Here is a 21991-nt window from a genome sequence, read left to right on the forward strand (position 1 = left end):
AGTTATTAATCTACATGTTAAGTTTGTGAGAGCATATAGTACTGGCTGCTGCGACTGCATCACTTTAGACTGCAGGTGGAGAATTGCTTGTTTGAATGGTCCCTAATGTAAACAGCCTTCCAGAATAAAACAAACTAGTAGCTTGGGGAGAAGCTAGGCTTTTTAAGTGACAGTGAAATTCTCAAAACTTACAGCAATTGCCAGATTCTACGTCAGTGGAAGTGCTGGAATTTCATTCCATGCTCTACATACAGAACAGCTGAAGTCAAGTCCATTTCTCAATCCCCACAACTATAAATATCTTCCTAACAACAGAGGGTTTTAAAGTCATTGTTGGGTCTTTTCTTAGTAGCAGTGAAGTGTACACACTGTGGTCAACAGTTGTCTAACAGAACATTGATTGACAGTTGGAAGTCTTTCTACATTATATGAGAAATCATAAATCCAATTGTTCCCAGGTCTGGGGGCACAACTGTTCTCCTTATGAACACACACACACAAACTAGAGATGTGGAGAAAATTCAATAAAAAACACATTTTAAAGAAAACCCTAGAGAAACCAATGTCCTCATAAATAAGAAAGGTTCAAGCTCTACCATTGGACACTTACTTCAGAGTTGGTTATTTAGTATTCATCTCTAGTTATGCAGTGAAGGCAGATAACTTTGCATGTTGCACCAAGCAAATCATTTATTTAATCAATAAATCAGTTACGGAACGAGGAAAGCTTGCTTATATTTATTTAACGTGTCCAGTCTTTGCATGTACCAGTCTGGGCACCTTCATTACACCAACAACTGGAGGTGGAAACCCAAATGAAGGTTTGTATTTTGGAAAGGAAACATGATACAACACAGAGACTTGCTTTAAAATTAACTTTTCAAACTATGTCTTGAAAATGGTGAGTATTAAGTTCTGCTCAAAACAAGTGACACAAGTTCGTGTCTGCTGTTGCTTTTGATAGTGTTCACCACTTTGGAGGCCTTGGTGATAACATGGCTTTGCATTATAAACAAACAAGTTCAGCAACACATTGTACAGGTAACAGGCTGCAATCCTATACTCACGGACCTGAGAGGAAGCCCCACTGAAGTCAGATGGGTGAGGGTATAACTAATAAATTATGATGATGATGATTTTTTTTTTTAATACACACCTCTGCAGTTTATTCAAAAGCAGACAATGCAAACCTGAGACACACTGATAATGATAAAGGAAGGGATATTACTTATTTCCCTTAGACCTTTCAGTCCTGTTACTAACTTGGTTTAAGAGCTAACACATTAATTTAGCTATTGGTTTGCATTTGGAATGTGGCCGTATTGGAGCATCTAAACAAGGTCTATGCATCCCCTCTCAGAAAATACATCGCCACATTGCTTGATGGATACATTCAGTGAATAAGTACATGCATGGTGATTATTATTAGCATGCATAGACTTAAGATGGTTAATTCTTCTGGCACATAAGAAGATATGAACATAAGAACATCCTTCAGGAAACCCACAAGCAGGGTCCGAGGACAACCGCCCTGCCATGTGTTTTCCAGCAACTGGTTATATGCTAAAAGATTAACAAATAGATTCTGCCGATCTGAATGCTTAATTTCCTGAGATGCACCAGCAAGAATCTCACTTTTCTTCTTTCAAAGGCGAATGAGGGCATTACAGATCTCTATTCCTTGATCACAACCACCCCAGTTCAGAGGAGCAGCAGAACTTTGCGCAAGCACCCTGCTCCACCGTCAATTCAACACTGTCCCACAGGAATGTCTAATGGCCAGCAATGGACCCTCTTTGCCAGTTACCAGAACTGGAAGGTGCAAAGTCCATTTTTTCTGTCAGCGCACATATGAGAGGTGTCCTAATGCATATATGGTTACTAAGGCATCCCATGGGCGGAGCACGGCTGCAACTGCTTACTACACACACATGGCTGCTATACTACACTATGGCTGCTATGTGCTGTGAATTCAAATACAGGCCTAATGTGGTACCATATGAATCACTTGGAGGGGTCATTTTGTGAAGTGCATTTGGAGTGAAAAGATATCATAGTCATCAGGGTGCAATGAAGTCAGCCAAACCCACACATCTCAACCTCAGCTAATCGCTTGCCATCTGGGCCTCCTCTCAGCATTACTGTGCCTTCAGATTTGCTGTTGACCTAACAAGCAGGAACTCACAAGGTTACTAGGTTCAACTGTAGGCCTGGACTCTCTCCAGACATATGTGAAAGTCTTCCTTTCTGGGGAAACTGGGCTTCTCAAGCCCCCTTTGGGCTCCAACTCCCATTAGCCACTGTTCCAGTGTGGTCCACTGCCAAGGATGTTGGGAGTTGCAGTCTAGCAACAACTGAAGAGCCACAGATTACTCATCCCTGTTGTACAATGGCATTTTACTTGTAGCTCCTTTTGTTTATTTATCATGCATGCAAACAAGCAAACGAAACCTTTCTCTTGTGGCAGGAATAACTTTACCCATGTTCCGTGGCACCAAGTTTACATATGTGTTACCTTAATGGTAAAGGGACCCCTGACCATTAGGTCCAGTCGCGGATGACTCTGGGGTTGCAGCACTCATCTCGCTTTACTGGCTGAGGGAGCTGGCGTACAGCTTCCGGGTCATGTGACCAGAGCAGCGCACGGAAACGCCGTTTACCTTCCCGCTGGAGTGGTACCAATTTATTTACTTGCACTGTGTGCTTTCAAACTGCTAGGTTGGCAGGAGCAGGGACTGAGCAACAGGAGCTCACCCCGTCGCAGAGATTCAAACCGCCAACCTTCTGATCAGCAAGCCCTAGACTCTGTGGTTTACACCACAGCACCACCCGCATCCCATACCACATCCCTACCCCACCTCAAACTCAGCTTTAGCATACTAGTACAGGAAATCAACCTGTTTCCATATTGAGAGAAGAGTACTTGGGCTAAGACAACTGTATTTCAAAACGCAAATTATAGACTCATGATACATACATTTAACTACCTTGGGCCTTTGTTAACTGAATTGTAGAAAATGACCTGGCCTCCAATGCACCCTTTTCTCATGACTGCTAGTATTTGGTGGGTGCAAAGATAAGGAAATATTTATTCGTGTAACTTTCCCAGATTTGTGGGTTAAGAGATGGCAAGCTTAATCATCATGCACCTGTATAAATACATCGTTTTCTCTTGCTCTAGAATAGGTCCTAACAATAATGATGGGAGAAACTGAGATGTAAAGGTAAAGGTAAAGGTACCCCTGCCCGTATGGGCCAGTCTTGACAGACTCTGGGGTTGTGCGCCCATCTCACTCAAGAGGCCAGGGGCCAGCGCTGTCCGGAGACACTTCCGGGTCACGTGGCCAGCGTGACATCGCTGCTCTGGCGAGCCAGAGCCGCACACGGAAACGCCGTTTACCTTCCCGCTGGTAAGCGGTCCCTATTTATCTACTTGCACCCGGAGGTGCTTTCAAACTGCTAGGTTGGCAGGCGCTGGGACCGAGCAGCGGGAGCGCACCCCGCCGCAGGGATTCGAACCGCCGACCTTTCGATCGGCAAGTCCTAGGCGCTGAGGCTTTAACCCACAGCGCCACCTGCGTCACCTGCGACTGTGTTCAATTATAATCAACCTTGACTCTGCCTATTCAATAACACTGTTATCCTGCCTTGAGCTTCCTGATACATGAAACCTTTTTCTTCTGCCATCTTCCCCTGATCTCACTAGGCCATCTCCAGTCTTCGATGCATGTAACTCCTGCTTGGATCCTCAACAGCCAAGAAAACCAACACCCTCAGTGGGAGCCCAGTGCTAAAAAAAAACCTAATCAATTCTTAAAGCTGGGTTCAGTCATACTTTGAACTTCTGCCAGTGGTAGTGCTTGCAATTATCGAAGCAGAATGGTTTTGCGTGGCAAATCCCGTCCCCCCGTGTGAAATGAAGACACCGGACACATTATTTAAGGTTAATGGGCATAAAAGGCCACAACTTTATTGATTACAGGAATTGGAAGGTATTGGCCTTAGGCATTGGCTCCTATCGACTACCCGGCATGGAGACCGGGAAGGGTTATCCACAAGCCGTGGGAGTCCTGTTGAAGTACACCAACTAGGATCCCACGGGTGTCACCGCTCGGGGGCGTGCCGGGGGCCCTTACCTCCCTAGGTTTCGGACAAGGCAACGCCCCCTGGAGTCCTCTGCCGGACTACCCTTTTCCTTGGGGGAAGGTGATGGCGCTTCCTTCCCCCCTTCATTTGCATAACAATTACCCCTGCCAATGCCTAACCGCCAATACCAAGGAAGTTGTGACGTTTGCTACGAGGTACGCAAAAAAACCAAAAGGCTGGAAGAGCACCAAGTTGGAAAAATTCCTACCAGGCCCCTTGCGGCGACCAACCAGAGTCCATAGCAAGGTCATAGCTAGCTAAGCATAAAGGGTGGGTGGGATGGGAAAACCGGTCAGCTGGAATGGGGCAAAGAGGGCGGTCACCGAGCGCCTGGCCTTAAATGGGCTAGGCCACGCCTCCCCCACCCGCTGATTGGCGGGCAGGGTCGCAGGCACGCCCGGGGATTCCCTTGTTCTCGTGGGGGCAGAAGGCCAGCCCCCGCATGTGTGGGAGGGGGTGGCCCGCAACCCCCTCTCCTCTCCCTCAAGTTCGGAAATGGCTTTCTCAAGCTTTTGGGGGACCCGGTTGATTCTAATGTCCTAAAACACATATTTAATAAGGTTTAAATTAAATTAGCCTTGAAAATCAGCTTCAAAAATTTTTTCCTAGTCCAATAATTGCACAGAGAAAAATTACAATTGAGGGTGCCTTGAATGCAGCACCCCTGCCAAATTTGAGACACATTCGAAAAGGGCATTTTAGAGGCTTTAAAAAAAAAATCCATTCAATGGGGAGCCCAGATGTTCATTACTGGAATTTTATGCTCTCTGGAACTTGCTTTGATATCCTATGGGGGGAAAATGTGCCTCATTAATTTCATTTGTCTAGATAAAATTATTTAGTTGTAATTACATCCTTTCAGTGAGAGGCTCAAGTGCTCCCCTCCTGCTTATAACTTCTGTGTTTTACACCTGTTCCTATGAAATTTTCCGTCATTGTACCACTCCTCAAGTAGATGAGACATTTTAAAGTTTCAAATAAAGCAAAGGGTTCCCATTTTATATCTGTGAGTTTCAGTGCAGCCTCCCTCTCTTTATCCTTCTGTACCCTTTCAGTTACATGCCGTTCCAAAACATTCCAATTTTTCATTAGAAACTAACGAAAAATGAATCAAACAAATGAGTAATGTGATTTCTAATTAAGAATTCATCCATTTGCAATCTAATTTGTTTTTGCAACAAAAACAAGTTAAAGCAATGAGGCACAATGGTTTTGTTTTTCATTAGTTATTAAAACAAATGCACACCCTTATTCCATTCCAAGTTCCAGAAAACCTAAGATTCCAATGACAGCCTACCTTCACTTAACTGAGGGGCCGAAATTGAATGATGGACTGACCTCACACTGAAAGTAGTGTTAGGCTTTTATGCATTCTAGTAGCCAGGAAAGATTACATCAGCTAAAAGGAACAGGAAACTTATGCGTTCTAGATTCTGCAATGGAATGGGCAGAATAAATTCATCTCTGCATTGCATTTTTGTGCCTATAAAGTGGTGCCTCACAAGACGAAATTAATCTGTTCCATGAGGCTCTTCATATAGCGGTTTTTTCGTCTTGCGAAGCAAGCCCATTGACAGTTTAGCGGATTAGCACTATTAGCGGTTTAGCAGCTTTTAGCGATCAGCTGTTAAGCAGCTTATCAGCGGATCAGCTGATAAGCGGCTTAGCGGCTTAGGAAAAGGGGGGAAGGGGAAAAAACCCACAGGAACTCGCAAGACATTTTCGTCTTGCAAAGCAAGCCCATAGGGAAATTCGTTTTGCGAAGCGCCTCCAAAACAGAAAACCCTTTTGTCTAGCGGGTTTTCCGTCTTGCGAGGCGTTCGTCTTGCGGGGCACCACTGTACAATGGTACCTTGGTTATTGCAAAGTATTGGAAGACACAAGATCTACCCACCCGGGAAGAATGGCAGATGAAGGTGATGGACTATATGGAACTGGCGGAAATGACTTGCAGAATCCGAGACTAGGGAGAAGAGTTGGTAGAAGAAGATTGGAAGAAATTTAAAGACTATCTACAGAAACATTGCAAAATTAAGGAAAGTTAGAAGGATGCTGGAATGAAGTTATGTGGTTTTAGCAGTAATGTTATAAAGGATTAAGTAATAATGGATTGTCAACAGGTCAGAATGTAAAGTTACAATATATTGAGATAAATTAGTAAGATAAAAACAAGGATGGAAAGGATTTGCTGAAATAACCAATTGAACTAGAATACAAAAAAGGGAGGTGTGAGGAGGTCAAGGAAACAAGTAAATGAAAGATAAGACATGGAAAGATGGATTTGTTTTTAATTGTTTCTATCTTTTTCTGTATTTTGTATTTTCTGTTTTTCTTTTTCTTTTTCTTTTTTTTTCTTTTTGTGATTTTTTGAAACTTCAGTAAACATTATTTTTTAAAAAAAATACAATGGTACCTTGGGTTACAGATGCTTCAGGTTATAGACGCTTCAGGTTACAGACTCCGCTAACCCAGGAATAGTACCTCAGGTTAAGAACTTTGCTTCAGGATGAGAACAGAAATCGTGCAGCAGTGGCGTGGCGGCAGTAGGAGGCCCCATTAGCTAAAGTAGTACCTCAGGTTAAGAATAGTTTCAGGTTAAGAACAGACCTCCAGAACGAATTAAGTTCTTAACCGAGGTACCATCGTAATTATTCAGGAAGGGGTCCACAAATTCACACATGGCACTCACAGCCATGAACATCCCTTTCCACTCTAATTAAACTGGCAAACCACAGCTTTTCTGAGTTCAGTGCTAGGAAGGACAAAGAATCTTCCTCTGACCTCACGCTGAGCTTCAGCTTCAGGTAGGTAGCTGTGTTGGTCTGACACAGTTGAAAGAAATTTTAAGAAATTTAAAAAATTGTCCAGTAGCACCTTAGAGACCAACTAAGTTTGTTCTGGGTATAAGCTTTCGTGTGTATGCCCACTTCTCCAGAGTGCTGTCCCCCAAGGCGGGGGGGACAGATAGTCCTAAAACACATATTTAATAAGGTTTAAATTAAATTAGCCTTGAAAATCAGCTTCAAAATTTTTTTCCTAGTCCAATAATTGCACAGAGAAAAATTACAATTGAGGTTGCAACTACATTTGTATTAACACAATGTTCAAAGCAAACATACTTAGAATGAGTTTAGATCTAGAAACCTTCCATCCATTGTCAAAACTGCTTGTAAATATAAAAATTGAAACAGCTACGCCTAATTCACTCACCGATTCCATTGCAGGGATGTGCAAGAACTAGGCTAGTTTAGTTTCTCCATTCCTTTTTATTATGAAAACTTCATTTTGTTTCATTATTTGCTCATTTCATTTTTCATGTGTTTTAATAACTGATTTGCAATTACCGTATTTTTTGCTCTATAAGACTCACTTTTTCCCTACTAAAAAGTAAGGGGAAATGTGTGTGCGTCTTATGGAGTGAATGCAGGCTGCGCAGCTATCCCAGAAGCCAGAACAGCAAGAGGGATTGCTGCTTTCACTGCTCAGCAATCCCTCTTGCTGTTCTGGCTTTTGAGATTCAGATTTCCCCCCCCCCCCTTGTTTTCCTTCTCCAAAAACTAGGAGCGTCTTGTGGTCTGGTGCGTCTTATAGAGTGAAAAATACGGTAATTCATTTGTTTTATCATTCCCATCCATTCCCCCCCCCATTGATTTCAATGGGAGACCCAGCCAGTTTACTGTTGACTGTAAGTTTGATGTGCTCCACTTCTCCAGAGCCACTCAAAGCATCTCTGAAACTTAGAACAGCATTACTGTACATGAAATATTCCCAGCCGTCACAATAATAAGGGAAGGGGAGCATGGTGGGGACCACAGGTTTGGGTGAGCCATTTACCTACAATAGGGGTGTAAGTAAATGTGGTCTGCTAGATGCTGCTGAACTCCCATCATGCCTAGTGATTGGCCATGGTAGTTTGGAATGATGGGAGCGGGGGTTCCAAGCACATTCCTGACCTAGAAGGATGTTGCAGCTCTAACTACTAAAGTGTATTTTCCAGCTGACAGGGGAAATTATATTTTGAAATGAAGTTCTCCAAATATATCGCTGAGAGTTGCTAAGGGCAAGATTCTGCAAAAGGTCTAATTGCACTATTTAGGCCAGGGGTAGGCAACCTAAGGCCCAGGGGCCAGATGCGGCCCAATCACCTTCTCAATCCAGCCCATGGATGGTCCAGGAATCAGCATGTTTTTGCATGAGTAGAATGTGTGCTTTTATTTAAAATGCATCTCTGGGTTATTTGTGGTGCATAGGAATTCGTTCATTTCCCCCCCAAAAAATATAGCCTGGCCCACCACATGGTCTGCGGGACAGTGGACCGGCCCATGGCTGAAAAAGGTTACTGACCCCTGATTTAGGCCACAGGTAGGCAAACTAAGGCCCGGAGGCAGGATTTGGCCCAATTGTCTTCTCAATCTGGCCCGCGGACAGTCCGGGAATCAACATGTTTTTACATGAGTAGAATGTGTGCTTTTATTTAAAATGCATCTCTGGGTTATTTGTGGGACATAGGATTTTTTTTTTCTTCAAAATATAGTCCGTCCCACCACAAGGTCTGAGGGACAGTGGACCGGCCCCCTGCTGAAAAAAATTGCTGACCCCTGATTTAGGCTGCAGTCCTATGCTTACTTACCTGGGAGTGAACTCTGTCAATCACTGTGGGGGATTTAATTTCTGTGTAAACATGCATGGCTTGCGCTACACATGGAGCTACTCTCAGTTTGGATGTCCCATGAAAGGCATGTCACTTTTATTATGGATAAATGTTGGAGGCTATGCAACTTACTCCACAGTAGTTTACCTTCTCAAAGCTTATGTGACTGCTGCTCTAGAGTAAATCAGTTGTAAATCATATTTTATTTGCCAATTTCAGCCTACAACCATATATGCTGCGGCCAAGACCATAGGTAGTCCACAATTCATCTGAAACACAGAATCCAATATTCAGCAGCAGAATCTGCCTTTGTGCTCAGAATTTTGGTATGACGTTTTACAAAGTTTGTAGTTCTCAAAGGAGTGAGAAAGCGTGCTCTCACTAAAGGAGAGCACGTGGTGCGGATGGGGCCAGGCAAAGCACCCCGTAGTTGCCAGGCAGGATAGATCGAAGGGGCCTGGCTTGGATTGGTGGTTGGTGCTGCTGGGGTAAATTTGATGTTGCCAATTTGGGGGTGGGAACAGAGGTTATTTAAACAAGGTTCACAGCAAGCTGCTTTCTCTTTCACTGTGGGCACCGGATCACCCGCCTGCCCTCCCTTGTTTGGGCTTGTGCTTTGACCTTGCTATGCCTGTCATGGGGTCGTCCGCCTTGATGCGGGGGCCTGGTAGGAATTTTTCCATTTGGCTGATTAGTGTGTGCCATTTGGTTTTTGCCTTAAAGGTAAAGGTAAAGGTACCCCTGCCCGTACGGGCCAGTCTTGACAGACTCTGGGGTTGTGCGCCCATCTCACTCAAGAGGCCAGGGGCCAGCGCTGTCCGGAGACACTTCCGGGTCACGTGGCCAGCGTGACATCGCTGCTCTGGCCAGAGCCAGAGCCAGAGTCGCACACGGAAACGCCGTTTACCTTCCCGCTGGTAGGCGGTCCCTATTTATCTACTTGCACCCGGAGGTGCTTTCGAACTGCTAGGTTGGCAGGCGCTGGGACCGAGCAGCGGGAGCGCACCCCGCCGCAGGGATTCGAACCGCCGACCTTTCGATCGGCAAGTCCTAGGTGCTGAGGCTTTAACCCACAGCGCCACCTGCGTCCCAGGTTTTTGCCTACTGCATAGCAAATCGTCACAACTTGTAAGGTTGGCGGTTAGGCATTGGTTTAAATTGGTTGGTGGAGGGGTATGGATTGGCTGTGCCTGCCCCTCCATTGCTGCTGCTGCACTGGAATTCCGTTAAAGGAATTCAGGGGCTTACCATCCTTTCGTCCAAACCCCTGGAATTGAGTGCAGGCCCCTGGGAGCATGCGGGGAGAAGCTGAGGGCCTGTGCTGCAGCTCCAGTTATCCCTGATCTTGTTCCTCCACACTGGCTTTCGCTGGAATCCGGAAGTCAGTGCTGTCCCCCAAGGCGGGGGGGACAGATAGTCATAACCAATGCCTAAGCAACCACTCACAATTTGTATGTTTAATAAAGTTGTGGCCAAAATTATGCCAAAAACCTTAAACAAAAATGTATGAGTGATGTGTGAGTTATTGGGGTAGGGGTGTTTTGGGGGACCTCAGCACGCAACTTGCAAGTGGGCGGAAAAGCCGAATTCACCCTGAACAGATCCTTGAGCCTCTCTAGGTTCAGAGGAGGCAAAAAGAAAAAGGGGTTAGCTTAAATTTGCATCATTTATACAGGTTGCAGCATTCATTTTCTTGGTGCTAAGTGCAGCAATTTTTAATTCAAAGAACAACAACGTGTACTTGCCTTTAGCTACTGACGGTATCACATAAAAGGTATTTTGGGGTTATAAGAATACAGGGAAGAAACTAGAGAATCATCTAAGAAGAAATAATTGATATTTCTCTTCTGCACTCCAGGGAAAGGAACTGCTCCTTGCACTCTTGCAACATCAAAAGCTTTCAGAATAAAAGAAACATTGGAGGATCATTAAATTGAGTTTTAAACTTGCTAGATGCTCCTAATCAGCATGATAGCTTGACTGAGCACACAAGGTTGGCTGTTTTTCTTTTAATCTCAAAGCTTTCTTTCCCCTCCCACCAAAATGTACAGTATTAATGGGGACATGGGTGGCACTGTGGTCTAAACCACTGAGCCTCTGACTTGCCGATCGGAAGGTTGGCGGTTCGAATCTGCACAACAGGGTGAGCTCCCATTGCTCTGTCAACCTAGCAGCTCGAAAGCATACCAGTGCAACAAGATAAATAGATACCACTGCAGTGGTAAGGAATAGGCATTTCCGTGAGCTCTGGTTTCCGCCACAGTCCTCCATGTGCCAACAGCAATTTAGTCATAATGGCCACATGAGCCAGAAATCTGTTTGTGGACAAACGCCAGCTCCCTCAGCCTGAAAAGCGAGATGAGCACCGCACCCCATTGTCGCCTTTGACTGGACTTAACCGTCCTGGGGTCCTTTTCCTTTTACAGTAGAAAGTATGGGATTGTATAAACATGACTGTGCAGGGGGGGAAATCAGAGGGAAATATTCTTTGGAATTACATACCTGTGGGAATGTTAAGGAAGGTAGGAGAGGATTTATTGTTTTGATAGTATCCCTCCTCACTCACTCTAGTGAGTAAACAACAGAGCACATTCCCTTTGCAACTTATTGGAAGCAAGTTGATGATTCTTTAGAACCCTTTAATTAAGCAATCTAGTCTGGATTGTCCAGTCTGGATTGTTCCTGGTATGTTCCCTTTATTTCCCTCTTAAAATAATAATAACACAACACAGTTTTCTTTAAAAGTACGAACAATGTTTTACATTCAGTTCACAGCAGTCATCTGAAGGCAGGCTTTATTTTGTGGTTACAGTGAAAAGAAGTCTGAGCTGCATCTCAGACTTTTGTGGGCTCCATCCTATGTGAGGAACATAGGGAAATACAGCTACATGCACTTAAAGGACTGTTACAGTCAGGAATGATAGATATATGCCTAATTCAAACTTCTTTGAGTCATGCCCCAACATTTCTGTGAAGAATACACCTCCGTAAGTATTCCTGCTTACACAGGGCAGGTGTCTGATTGGGGCTGTTTATGGCTGCATATGGTGCCAGAAAGTACACTAAATGGTGAATCAGCCATTAGCCATCAATTTTCCCCAGCCCCAGATTATATTTCACCACCTACTGGATCTGTATCATTGGAGGTAATGAGGATACATAATAAGTATGATTAATTACTGGGAAGAGCAGGCCCATCTCCCTTTCTCCTCTGCTCAATCTGCAACCTTGAATTAGTTCCACTCAACAGCTGTGCTTCTCCAAAAAACCAGGGGTGGGTGGGAATAGGGCTGCCAACTGATGAAGTGGGGAACCTGTTGTGCTCTTGTGCCTTTTAACAGCAGCTTGATCTGCAGACATCAGCAGATTCATTATATTATGAAGCTTTTAGGGCACAGAAGTAAACATCATCTTCACCACCAGTTAATTACTGCAAGGGGTATCAAAGGTATGGAAGAGTGCCGGTGCAGTGGCCAATTCAGAGAGCAATGCAAATAGAGATGTGTCTGTAACATGAGTGCAGGGCCTATACCATGGGTAGGCAAACTAAGGCCCAGGGGCCGGATCCGGCCCAATCACCTTTTAAATCCGGCCTGCGGATGATCGGGGAATCAGCGTGTTTTTACATGAGTAGAATGTGTGCTTTTATTTAAAATGCATCTCTGGGTTATTTGTGGGGCATAGGAATTTGTTCATTTCCCCCCCAAAAAAATATAGTCCGGCCCTCCACAAGGTCTGAGGGACAGTGGACCAGCCCCCTGCTGAAAAAGTTTGCTGACCTTTGGTCTATAACATGATATTAAATGCCCTCTGCATCTTTAAAAGTTTGATAGTCATGGGAGAACAATAGCAAAGTAAAGGTAAAGGGACCCCTGACCATTAGGTCCAGTCGTGGCCGACTCTGGGGTTGCGGCGCTCATCTCGCTTTATTGGCCGAGGGAGCTGGCATACAGCTTCCAGGTCATGTGGCCAGCATGACTAAGCTGCTTCTGGCGAAACCAGAGCAGCGCACGGAAACACCATTTACCTTCCCGCTGGAGCGGTACCTATTTATCTACTTGCACCTTGATGTGCTTTCGAACTGCTAGGCTGGCAGGAGCTGGGACAGAGCAATGGGAGCTCACCCTGTTGCGGGGATTCGAACCCCCGACCTTCTGATCGGCAAGCCCTAGGCCCTGTGGTTTAACCCACAGCGCCACCCATGTCCCCTATAACAAAGTACAGTATGTTTAAAAGAGGAGGTTGCATCAGCAGCAACAGCAAGGTTTGGGAAGGACGTGGTTGTCTCCTTTCTAGCACAAGTTAGGAGGAGTCACTTAAGAGTGTGGTAGGACAATCTCAATCCAGACTCACAATTTCCAGAAGAAAAATGCAAGCGAGTACATAGCCTACATGGCAAAACCACCAAGGGAATTCAGGCACAAATATATGTGAAAGACAACGATCTAGACAAAATAAGCATCAGGAAATAATGTACAGCAGATTACAGAGAAGCCCTGTGGTCCAATTTTAGCTTGGATTTGATGAAATGAAAGTTCATTCCAAGATGGTACATCTCATTTGTTTTTATATAGTTTTTTCAGTCTCGAGCCTTAAAATTTGCCATTCTGAAGTAAACTCTCACACTGGAAATTCAACTTTCAAATTTCAGTTTTAAGAACCACATAAGACACATGCATTTATTATACTGCATTAAGAGGACATTTTCCCCATTTTGTAGCTATGGAACAATCAACCACAGCAATAAGCAACCGAGTCAGTGAATCCACAGCGGGAAAATCTTAAGTAAAATTAGCAGCTGGAAACAGAACATCATCAAATGCTTTCCTCTTCCTACCACCTGCAGCATCTCCCCTCTGCACACACTTATAATTACAAAGCAATGTGATAGCATTTCTCCAACACAAATCTAAACTCTCACTTAATAAAATAAGTGCTGACTCAGCCCCCATTACTCCACCACTAGTTTTCCCCCCTTTCCTTCTAGTAACCTTTCAAAAACATGTTCCCTTTTTTCACAGTTCTCCACCACCAGCACATCTTGCTATAGTCAGACCCACTAAACTCTTCCTGCCTCTTCTCCACTTTGTATCAAAATGCAGTGCAGAGATCTGTATTCTAAATCTTGGACCATGAGAAGAAAAATATACCTCAGCATATATGTGGAACGCCCTGTGGAACGCCCACCCATCAGATGTCAAGGAAATAAACAACTATCTGACTTTTAGAAGACATCCGAAGGCAACCCTGTTTAGGGAAGCTTTTAATGACAGATGTTTTAATGTATTTTTAATATTTTGTGGGAAGCTGCCCAGAGTGACTGGGGAAACCCAGCAAGATGGGTGGGATATAATTAATTTTAGTAGTAGTAGTAGTAGTAGTAGTAGTAGTATGTGCACTACTCAATGATTATAATCTCCAGGTCTTTAGGAGTGAGTTGCCTCCAAGCACATGCTTAGCCCAGAGATAACGTTCTGTCCATTCCCTACCAGGACAGCCCTGGTTTCCTCTCAACCTACCAATGATTGCCATATTGTTGTTGTTGTTTAGTCGTTTAGTCGTGTCCGACTCTTCGTGACCCCATGGACCAGAGCACCCCAGGCACTCCTGTCTTCCACTGACTCCCGCAGTTTGGTCAAACTCATGCTGGTAGCTTTGAGAACACTGTCCAACCATCTCGTCCTCTGTCGCCCCCTTCTCCTTGTGCCCTCAATCTTTCCCAACATCAGGGTCTTTTCCAGGGAGTCTTCTCTTCTCATGAGTATTAGAGCCTCAGCTTCAGGATCTGTCCTTCCAATGAGCACTCAGGGTTGATTTCTTTCAGAATGGATAGGTTTGATCTTCTTGAAGTCCATGGGACTCTCAAGAGTCTCCTCCAGCACCATAATTCAAAAGCATCAATTTTGCCATATGTTGCCATATATGTTGCCATATATATTTCCATATATGTATATTGTGGTATGTGTTATTAGTGTTATTCTTACAATGTATCTTATCCATGTTCTTAGCTGCTCCAGAATTCAGATCTGGAAGGATGGGATTCAAGAGGAATAATAATAATAATAATAATAATAATAATAATAATAATAATACCTCAGCTTCTCTGTTCTAGCAGGTGATTCACGAAATAAAGGTGCCACTTTTCCCCTCTCCTTTCTAAAAAAATAAATGAGTACAGTGGGTGGGGAATGCACTTTTTTCCTTTGTCTGATGCAGTTTATCAATAAATTAATGGCATGGTTGCTGAGCTGATCCAAGTCTTTCCCCTCCAAAAACGCCTGCTCTTAGGCCAGTTATGCATTGCCAAAAAAGAGAAAGGTGAAAGGCATCAACCAAAAAAAAGGAGGAGGACGACAAAAGAGAACACGTATTTGCATAAATTGTACCTATGCAAAATGTAGAAATAATGACTATATTTTAAATGGAAATACAATAGTGTGGAAGACCTTGACTAGGTGACCTGTGCACCTGCTCAGTCAGCTGTCCAGGTGCTAACTGTTGATGGGCAACTGCAAAGCCACCCTGCTCTCCCTTCTTAGGGTATCTGCAAATCAGGCTTGGACTGGAAAGTCCTTCAGAGAGAGCACACTTTCAAAGAGATGACATAAAGTAGGGCACATGGCCACCGTAGGCCAGACAGAGCACAACATGCATTTCCTGGTTCCTTGGAAAACTTAGCAGTTGCATTGGTACCTAAATTACCTTGGGAAGCTGGTGGAGGAGGGACTCCAATCTGGCACTGAGCATTGAGTGCTTAAAAGCCCTGTTGGCTCAGAACTCTTAAAAATAAAAAAGTACACACAAAAACCCAATTGGCATGCACACAGCTATTGTTGAAAACAAAGGCTGTATTTTCAATAAAGGCAGTGGTGACAATCAGTGGGTCTAATTCAGTACAAAGGGCCGCTATAAATATTTAAAGTCTCAAAAAGAATATTCGGATTATATACTCAGAATGCTGTCCAAGGAGATGGAGACACTGCTTAATTTTTAAAAGATGATGTTCCAGTGCACAGATCTACAGTGGGAATAAGAAGCTCCATGGAATGCTCTTTAATTCTGCGATTGCAGGGAAAGACAGCAGTACTCGATGATGGGAGACAAAGGCACACTGTACATGCTATAGTCTTCATTCTAGTATTTGAAACTGCAAAAAAAAAGGCTCAGGAATGCATCTATTACATGCATATATTCATCTGTAAATTAAAATAACTACTCATGTTTTCATTTATTATTTGACACCTGCCTTTAAAACAGCTCTGTTGGTTAAAATTGTTTCTTGGAGTAGAGGAAATGCTTCGTTAAAGGAAGGGTGTAGTTACAAAAACACAGCATGTACAACAGATTTTTCTCCTGCTAACTACAGTGGATTGGAGCTATAGGGAGAATTGTACAAGGAGAATTCTAAGGTAATAAAAAGCAGAGGCTCATATCCCCTTTGAGTTGTTTCCTATTCCAAAACATGCTGCAAAAGGAAGAAGGAAGAAGAGTTTGGATTTGATATCCCGCTTTATCACAACCCTAAGGAGTCTCAAAGCGGCACACATTCTCCTTTCCCTTCCTCCCCCACAACAAACACTCTGTGAGGTGAGTGGGGCTGAGAGACTTCAGAGAAGTGTGACTAGCCCAAGGTCACCCAGCAGCTGCATGTGGAGGAGTGGAGTTGCAAACTCGGTTCCCCAGATTACAAGTCCACCGCTCTTAATCATTACACCACACTGGCTCCGGTTGGGAAAGGGGTGTTTGTACTGAGCAGGAATGGTCACCCAAAGCAATGCTGGTGTAGTTAGATCATTTTAGACCAGGAGTGGGGAGATTTCTTGGCTTCACAGGCCTGATCCTTATTAGGATCAACTTTGCCAGTCAAATTTGACAGGCGGGCAGAGATGCCACCTTGTAAAAAAAAGCCCTTGCACAGCTTTGCAAGTCTAACCACCTCCACCTTTAAACTCCCAAAGTTTAAAAGGGGGTCATGGGCAGACTTGCAACAGGGAAAGAGAGCGAGAGATGGGGCAATATATAAAGTAACATTCCAAGATTGTTCACCAAGAAACATAACGGATGTACTGATGTTGTTGCAAATTTTATTTGGGTGGGTTACAATATTAAAACACAAAAATACATACCATACAAACAAAACATACATACAAGCAAAAACAAACCAATAGTCCCCAAACACACAGTTTAAAAGGCCATAGATCAGGCTTCCTCAACCTCGGCCCTCCAGATGTTTTGAGACTACAATTCCAATCATCCCTGACCACTGGTCCTTCTAGCTAGGGATCATGGGAGCTGTAGGCCAAAAACATCTGGAGGGCCAAGGTTGAGGAAGCCTGCCATAGCTTGTTTAACCAGCCAAAGCCCTGGTTCTAGAGAAACCCTTTCACCGGATGCGCAAAATGTAGCAAAGGCACAAGGTGAGCCACATTGGGGAGAGCATTCCACAAGTGGGGAGTCACTGAAGAAAAGACCCATTCTCATGTTGCTACCTTCCAGACCTCTCATGGAAGAGGCACACAAAGAAGGGCCTCAGGTGATGATTGCAAAGTCCAGGTTGGTTCATATGGAGAGAGGCAGTTCTTGAGGTCCTGAGCTATTTAAAGCTTTATAGGTCAAAACCAGCACTTTGAAATTAATCAGCAGCAGGTGCAGCAACCTAGCCTCTGAGTTCTGAACCAGCTGAAGTTTCTGAACCATTTTCAGAGGCAGCCCCACACATAACCATTTTCAGAGGCAGCCCCACACATAACGTGTTGCAGTAATCTAACCTAGAGGTTACCAGAGCATAGACAACAGTAGTTAGGCTATCCCTGTGCAGACAGCAGTATAGCTGGGCCACCAGCCAAAGCTGATGGAAGGCACTCCAGGCCACTGAGGCCACCTGAGCCTCAAGCAACAGCAGAGGAACCAGAAATATTCCCAAACTGTTTGCCCACTCCTTCAGAGGGTGTGTAATCCCATCAAGCACAGGCAACATTCCAGCCATCCATCAGTGTCAGTCAGATGGATGGCATATAAATAATAAATTGTTATATTATTATAATCATCAGCATATTTGATAACAGCGTACTCCAAAGCTCCAGATGACCCCGCTCAGGGTTTCATGTAAATGTTACACTGCATGGGGGATAAAATCGAGCCCTGAGGAACCCTACATTGAAGGCTCCACAGAGCCAAAGAGCACTTCACAAGCATCACCCTTTGCAAATGAGCATGGAACCACCATAAAGTGCTGCCACCCACCTTTAACTCAGGCAATCGCTCCACAAGGATACCATGTTTGACGGTATTGAAAGCCACTAGGAGGTCAAGGAGAATTAACAAGGACACCTTTCCCCTGTTCATTCTTCTGACAGAGGTAACCATATTGGATGACCAAAGCAGTTTCTATGCCAAAACTGGGCCTAACCCCCAATTAAAATGGATCGTGAAAATCAGTTCCTTCCAAGATTACCTGGATCTGGTCCAGGACCACCCACTGAAGAACCTTGTCCAAGAAGAGGAGATTGGCAACTGACCAGACATTATTTACATTCTCTGGATCCAGGGAGGGTTTGTTGAGGAGCGGTCTCACCGCTGCCTCCTTCAAGCAGGCAGGGACCACCCCCTCTTTCAATGAGGCATTAATCACCTCCTTGGCCCAGCCAGCCATACCCTCCCTGCTAGCTTTTATCAGCCAAGAGGGGCAAGGGTCCAGAGCGGAAGTTGTTGCCCTGACTGATGCAAGCACCTTGTCCACATCCTCAAATAAAACGTATCCAACATAGACAGTGCTCTGAACACCTCCCAACACTTTTATCCTCAAGATTGCTTTGCAAACAAGTCACAGAGAGCTGCCACTGGTTCTACCACTTCATTTGAGCCAGACTGTAAAAGGCCCCATACTACTTGGGAAAGCTCTGCTATACAGCTCAATGAGGATGCAATGGAGGCAGCAAAATATGCCTTCTTTGCTACCTTCACTACCGCTAGGTAGGCTCAATAAGAACCTCAGCAGTGGTTGATTGCAAATAAAAGTTGGCTTTCTCTGTGAGAGCTTATAAGCAACACCCACAAGTGCACTGACAGCCACTAACTGGTGCTGTTGTGCTGCAAAGGTTTCAGTGATGCTATTTATGGTTGCAGAACCTGTGAGAATTCTGGCGTCTCGAAAAAGCAGTTGAGGTCTACGGAATCCATAAAGCTGATGGGCTGCTTCAACTCATAACAGCTTTGGAAGAATGAGATATTAGGACTTTTCCACCATCATTTTCCCTGCCTGCCATCACTCCCTTCTCTTCCTACATCGCCTTTCCTGTGAATTTGTTTGCTCCTGCTCTGAGGCTGAATCTGCTTTGATTTCTTCTCTCACTACAGCTGAAAGAGCTAGTTCAATCCATCTATTTCTCATTAAGCATGGTGGATTCGTGCTGACCTGGGTGATAACTGTGGTTCAGCATGAACTTGGGCAGGGTCATCACATTCCCCCTCATCATCTCTTCCAGATAACTGTGGGCACAATAATCTTACAACATTTGGGGCTTCTTAATTTGGGGGGAGGTGTCAGTGAGCAAGGAGGGACATAATAGAAGTGTATGAAATTGCACACTAGGTAAAGACAGTGGAGAGATAGAAGCTTTTCTTCCTTTTGTAGAACCCGGGGACCTTGAGTGGTGCTTGGGTTTCAAACTTCCCTTCTGCCTTGCACTTAGTCTGTAAGGTAAAAGTAAAGGGACCCCTGACCATTAGGTCCAGTCGTGACTGACTCTGGGGTTGCGGCGCTCATCTCGCTTTATTGGCTGAGGGAGCCGGCATACAGCCTCCGGGTCATGTGGCCAGCATGACTAAGCCACTTCTGGCGAACCAGAGCAGCACATGGAAACGCCGTTTACCTTCCCGCAGGAGTGGTACCTATTTATCTACTTGCACTTTGACAGGCTTTCAAACTGCTAGGTTGGCATAAGCCGGGACCGAGCAACGGGAGCTCACCCCATCGCGGGGATTCGAACCACTGATCTTCTGATCGGCTCTGTGGTGTAACCCACAGCGCCACCCGCGTCCACTTAGTCTGTAGTTTGGTGCAAAATGCTTGTCTCCACCTAGTCAGGCATTCTGAACAACCAAGACCAGGCCAACGCTTCTAAGAAACCAACAAGGAGGACATGAGGCCAGTTGTTTTGGCCTCTGGTGTAATGCCTCCAAATATGGGGGTTCAGTTTAGTCATCATGTCTAAAATGGGTTCCCATGGGCAGCCCCTTCATCTTCCCCACCTGCAATAAAACACGTCTCTCCTGTACTGGTCTCTACAGCCACAGCAGGCGCTGTAACTCTCATACTGTTTGACTTCACCCAGAAAGGTGCATTGTGTCCTGAGACAGATGGATGCCAATCAGCCTGGGATAGAGCAGCTAGGTGGGACTAAATGGTAGCGTGAGAGAAGCAGTTTGGCTGGGAAGGGGATGGCTGTAGCCTCTGGCTGTCTCTCAGCTTAGCTTAAAGGTAAAGGTACCCCTGCCCGTATGGGCCAGTCTTGCCAGACTCTAGGGTTGTGCGCTCATCTCACTCTATGGGCTTGGAGCCAGCGCTGTCCGCAGGCACTTTTGGGTCACGTCGCCAGCGTGACAAGCTGCATCTGGCGAGCCAGCGCAGCACACGGAACGCCGTTTACCTTCCCGCTGGTAAGCGGTCCCTATTTATCTACTTGCGCCCGGGGGTGCTTTCGAACTGCTAGGTTGGCAGGCCGAACGACGGGAGCGCACCCCGCCACGGGGATTCGAACCGCCGACCATGCGATCGGCAAGTCCTAGGCGCTGAGGTTTTACCCACAGCGCCACCCACGTCCCAGACTTAGCTTACCCACCTCTAAAGTGAGAACTACAGTCTCCTGACATGTTTGCTGTTTTTATGTACTATAAATCACACATTTCACTACGCTACACTGTAAGGGTTGAAGTTCAGTGGTACAGTACTTGCTTTGGACTCAGAAAAGGTCATCAGCGTCTGGTCCCTGACATCATTGGGCTGCAAAGAAAATGTTGAGAGGTGTCCCTCTGTGTAGACTGCACTGAGCTAGATGGAGCAGTGGTCTGACTTGGCAGTGTCCTGTGTCCCTAATTAATAATATTAAACGGTAATATTGAGACATGTTGCAAAACTCCACCCATCGCATCTTGGATAATGAATGTGGCATGTACTGCTATAGCCCTAAGACCAACACCAGAGATGATTCTGGATGGAGTATCTGACTCTCTGCTACACTATTGCTGCTACACATGAATTCTGGCAATGGATGAGAAAATACCAGAGAAACTTTCTGGCCAATATATGCTTAGGTAAAGGTAAAGGGACCCCTGACCATTAGGTCCAGTCGTGGCCTACTCTGGGGTTGCAGTGCTCATCTCACTTTATTGGCCGAGGGAGCCGGCGTACAGCTTCTGAGTCATGTGGCCAGCATGACTAAGCCGCTTCTGGTGAACCAGAGCAGCACACGGAAACGCTGTTTACCTTCCCGCCAGAGCAGTACCTATTTATCTACTTGCATTTTGACATGGTTGGCAGGAGCTGGGACTGAACAACGGGAGCTCACCCCGTCATGGGGATTCAAACCGCCGACGTTCTGATCGGCAAGTCCTAGGCTCTGTGGTTTAACCCACAGTGCTACCTGTGTGCCCTAATATATGCTTACATTCACTTTATAAACCAGTTTAAGCATAAGCAGGTCTAAGGCATACGTATGACCAATCCCTTTTGCCTGTGAATGACAAGTCGAATGGCAAAAACGTTTGTTTGACAAAATAACTTTCACACACACATAGCATAGTGGCAACAAAGGATAAAAACCACACCTGTATTTCAAATCCAAAGCATTTTATTGCTTGGGAACCTTTGCCTGCTTCATTTGTTCATTGAAGCAAGCTATGCTTTCCCCGGAAATGGCAACTTTGTCGATTTCTCCCAGGAACCAGGAAGAGGGTCATGAAGGAAATCTGTGCTGGTGACATTGAAAAGGGTCACACAGTTCTGTACGGGGAGGAGAACTTTAAAGGGAATATGGGACAGGATCTGATTTGCATGCAGAAGGTCCCAGGTTTAATCCGGTAGGGTTGGGAGTGTCTCCTGTCTGAAAATCCTGGACAGTCACTGCCAGTCAGTGTAAATCATACTGAGCAAGAGGTACCAGCGGTCTGACTCAGTACAGTAGTACCTCGGGTTAC

Source organism: Podarcis gaigeae, assembly GCF_964106915.1.
Source record: "Podarcis gaigeae genome assembly, chromosome: 2".
In the NCBI taxonomy this organism is placed as follows: Eukaryota; Metazoa; Chordata; class Lepidosauria; order Squamata; family Lacertidae; genus Podarcis; species Podarcis gaigeae.